Source organism: Hylobates moloch, unplaced genomic scaffold (genome assembly GCF_009828535.3).
Source record: "Hylobates moloch isolate HMO894 unplaced genomic scaffold, HMol_V3 SCAFFOLD_33, whole genome shotgun sequence".
Lineage (NCBI taxonomy): Eukaryota > Metazoa > Chordata > Mammalia > Primates > Hylobatidae > Hylobates > Hylobates moloch.
In genome coordinates this window covers 2,772,530-2,777,063 of record NW_026652308.1, presented here as the reverse complement: position 1 = coordinate 2,777,063, position 4,534 = coordinate 2,772,530, and the positions used below count along the sequence as shown (strand labels likewise).

General features: G+C 45.7%; 1 long non-coding RNA gene across 1 annotated transcript in view; it reads right to left on the bottom strand.

Moving 5' to 3' along the window:
* Window positions 1–1,015: 1,015 nt before the first annotated feature.
* The window catches only part of LOC131382499 (uncharacterized), a 15,622-nt gene continuing 12,103 nt past the window's right edge, over window positions 1,016–4,534 (bottom strand). Inside the window, exon 4 of the long non-coding RNA XR_009212025.1 lies at window positions 1,016–1,096. This is a non-coding gene — a long non-coding RNA (uncharacterized LOC131382499). The remainder of the gene's footprint in view (window positions 1,097–4,534) is intronic.

The window sequence follows — 4,534 nt, the reverse complement described above, 5'->3', positions numbered from 1 at the left end:
GCCTCTACGAAGACAGCTGTCCTGGCCACAGAACACAGGCTGGAGGCACAGCAGGTGCTTTCCAGTGTAAGAAGAATGATCACAGGCACCAGGGCGTTGTCTCCATTAGTCTGTGTTTGTATAATGAAGGTTTTTTTTTTTTAATGGAAGAGTGAACTGCTTACTGTAATCAGGGATACCTAATGCTAGGACTCATTTAAGGGAAGAAAAAGCCTTTCAGATGTTAAGACCAAGGTAATCATTTGACATTGCTAGCTTGAGTTAGATGTAGTAGACGTTTTGTATCTGAAGTATATTTTAATATTTACTGTCAGCTAAGGCCAGACATGTCCAGGAAGCTATGCATTTGTGAACTTGTGGTGAGCCCAGGGCCCTTGAAGATGCCTACTTCTCTAGAAGAAAATGAGTGTCTCTTATTCATTTGTCATGTTCAAGTAATGGATTTATTTTAATAGCTTTGTGGCCCTTTTGTACACAAGAAGGAAGGTAGATTAAGAAATCTCTTTTGGCCGGCCACAGTGGCTCACGCATGTAGCCCAGCACTTTGGGAGGCCGAAGTGGGTGGATGACTTGAGGTCAGGAGTTCAAGACTAGCCTGGCCAACATGGAGAAACCCAGTCTCTACTAAAAATACAAAAATTAGCTGAGCGTGGTGGCGTGCACTTGTAATCCCAGCTACTCAGTAGGCTGAGGCAGCATAATTGCTTGAACCCAGGAGGCAGAGGTTGCAGTGAGCCAAGATCACACCACTGCACTCCAGCCTGGGCGACAGAGTGAGACTCTGTCTCAAAAATAAATACATTAATTAATTAATCTCTTTTGAGGGTACGGTATGGTGGCTCAAGCCTGTGATACCAGCATTTTGGGAGGTGGGAAGATTGCTTGAGCCCAGGAGTTCAGGACCAGCCTGGGCAACAAAATGAGACTAGGTCTCTATTAAAAAATAATTAAAAATTAGCTGGGCATGGTGATACATGTCTGTAGTCCCAGCTACTCAGGAGGCTGAGGTGGGAGGATGGCTTGGGTCCTGGAGGTCGAGGCTGTAGTGAGCCATGATGGCATCACTGTACTCCAGCATGGGTAACAGAGCAAGGCCCTGCCAAAAAAAAAAAAAAAGAAGAAATCTCTTTTGAGGTCCTTTAATGAGGGGGAGACCAACAGAAGGCTGCTAACATATTGGATAAGAACACAATTTCCAGGAAACGTTCTGTTATTTAAATCACTCTTGAGTTAGGAAGTCCAGGAGCTCTGGGCTGAAATTGAAGATTAAACATGCTTATCTAGATCCATTCCCCCAAAAACCTACTATAGTAAAGTGACTGTATATATAGTAAAAACTACAACAAGTCTACAAGAATGAGAACAGAAGAGATGACAGCAGGTCAGGCATGGTGGCTCACGCCTATAATCCCTGCACTTTGGAAGGCCAAACCGGGTAGATCACTTGAGCCAAGGAATTCAAGACCAGCCTGGCCAACATGGTGAAACCTTGTCTCTACTAAAAATACCCAAAAAAAAAGTAGCCAGGCGTGGTGGCACACACTTGTAATCCCAGCTACTTGGGAGGCTGAGACAGGAAAATTGCTTGAACCTGGGAGGCAGAGGTTGCAATGATCTGAGATCGCACCACTGCACTCCAGGCTGGGCCATAGAGGGAGACTGTCTCAAAAATAAACAAACAAAAACAAAAACAAAAACAGAAAAAAAAATTAGCCAAGCTTGATGGCACATGCCTGTGGTCCCAGCTACTCAGGAGGCTAAGATGGGAGGATCACTTGAGCCTGGGAGACGGAGGTTGCTGTGAGCCAAGATGGTGCCACTGCACGCCAGCCTGGCCGGCAGAACAAAACCCTGTCTCAAAAAAGAAAAACAAACAAAAAGACAGAGAGAGAGAGAGAGAGACAACAGCAGCAAGTTTTTGGAACCTAGAAAGCAGAAGAGTGGTGACTGTCTTAGCTGACCTAAGAAGGAACCATTCTTGGGCCAGTAGTGGGCAGGGTTCTCCAGAGAAACAATAGGAGGCGATAAGGGGTGTGTATGTGTGTGTGCGTGTGCGTGTGTGTGTGCGCGCACATATGTAGGAGAGACAGAAAGAAAGAGACAAAGACAGTGGGAAAGAAAAGGAATTGGCTTGCATGATTATTTGGCTGGTAAATCCAAAATCCGTAGTGTGGATGTAGAGGTATTTTACAGCAGACCAAGTAAGTTGGCTGTAAAATACCTCTTGCTGGGGCAAAAGGTCAGTCTTTATTCAGGCCTCCAACTAACTGGATGAGATCACCCACACTATGAGGAATGTTATGAACTGAACACTTGTGTCCCCCCAAATCACATTAAAGCCCTAACCCTCAGGGTGATGGTATTTGGAGATGGGGCCTTTGGGAGCAATGAGGGCATATGGGAGCCCTCATGATGGGATTAGTGGCTTTGTAAGAAGAGACACAAGAGATCTCTCTCTGCACCTTGTGAGGAAGACACAGTGAGAAGGCAGCCATCTGCAAGCCAGCAAGAGGGTCCTCACCAGAAAGCAAACTGCCTAGCACCTTGACCTTGGACCTTCCAGCCCCCAGAACTGTGAGAAATGTTTCTGTTGTTTAACCAGCATGTGTATAGTATTTTATTATAGTAGGCTGAGCAGACCAAGACAGAGAGCAATTGACTTCACTCAAGCCTACTGATTTAAATGTGAATTTCTTTTTTATTTTGTTTTTGTAGAGACAGGGTCTTGCAATGTTGCCCAGGTTGGTCTCAAAACCTGGGCCTCAAGTAATCCTCCCACCTTGGCCTCCCAAAATGCTGGGATTACAAGCATGAACCACCAGATCCCACCTAAATGCTAATTTCATCCAAAAACACCCTCACAGAAACACCCAGAATAATGTTTGTCCAAATATCTGGGCACTTGGCCCAGTCAATTTGACACATATTAACCATCACAGTATCCTAAAAAGGCACAGAAACTGACAGAACCAGGCATCTCTGGAATTGGGAGTGAAAGGAGGTCCAAAATAATGAGAACTGGGTGAAAGCAGTTTGAGATGCAGCTAGATCCTGAGATCCTCTCACCCACTCCACACTTATTAGCAACTGCCCCTCCCTTGTCTCCAAGAAGAGGCATTAGTACCTACAGATGCTAAAATAAAGGTCTGTGGACTGAGGAAACCAGCATCGTTGAGGATGTGAGTACTGTACCAAAAATAAGGGCTTAAGTGACTACTGCTATTGAATGTCAGATGCTGAGTCCAGCTCTGTTCTCCCACTGGGCTCCCTGAGGTGGCAGCCAGAGCATTACCAGGAGATTGGAACATTTAAAGAGGCTTCTCTGGGGAATCCAAGCAGCCTCAAACACCTAAATAAAGTGATCCTGGAGGTATCCCAACATAGGGCCTCCCCAGGGCACATGATAGTGACAAGCACAATTCGTAAGCCCTACCCAACTTCCCATTGGTCTTTAATCCCTCTCTTATAATGATAAGACAAGCAAATATATCCAGATATTTGATATTGTTCCATGGATCCTTGAGGCTTGGTGTATTTTTATTCAGTTCTTTTTTTCTCTGTTTTTCAGACTGGATCATTTTTCTTGATCTGTCTTTAAGTTGCCTATCTTTGTCTTCTGCCTTTTTTATAGGAAGTCAAGTCCATCTTAAAATACTTTTTGTTTCAGTTATTATACTTTTCAGTTCTAGAATTTCTAGATGGTACTTTGCTATAATTGACATTTATCTGCTTGGTGGTTTTCTTTTTTTTTTTTGAGAAAGAGTCTTGTCCTGTTGCCTGTGCTGGAGTGCAATGGTGCAATATCCACTCACTGTAACCTCCTCCTCCCAGGTTGAAGAGATTCTCCTGCCTCAGCCTCAGTAGCTGAAATTACAGGTATGCGCCACCATGCCCGGCTAATTTTTGTATTTTTAGTAGAGACGGGGTTTCACCATGTTGGCCAGGCTGTTCTCAAACTCCTGACCTCAAGTGATCCGCCCGCCTTGGCCTCCCAAGTGCTAGGATTACAGGCAGGAGCCACCAGCTTGTCTGCTCGGTTTTCTATTCACTCACTCAGTAAGATCTTTCCTGGATGGGTGTGGTGGCTCATGCCTGTAATTCCAACACTGGGAGGCCGAGGTGGGTGGACTGCTGGAGCCCACGAGTTTGAGACCAGCCTGGGCAACAGGGTGAAACCTGTCTCTGCAAAACAACAACAACAACAACAACAAACAAACAAACAAAAAATCCAAAAATTGGCCGGGCGCGGTGGCTCAAGCTTGTAATCCCAGCACTTTGGGAGGCCGAGGCGGGCGGATCACGAGGTCAGGAGATCGAGACCACGGTGAAACCCCGTCTCTACTAAAAATACAAAAAATTAGCCGGGCGTGGTGGCGGGCGCCTGTAGTCCCAGCTACTCGGAGAGGCTGAGGCAGGAGAATGGCGTGAACCCGGGAGGCGGAGCTTGCAGTGAGCCGAGATTGCGCCACTGCACTCCAGCCTGGGTGACAGAGCGAGACTCCGTCTCAAAAAAAAAAAAAAAAAAAAAAAAATG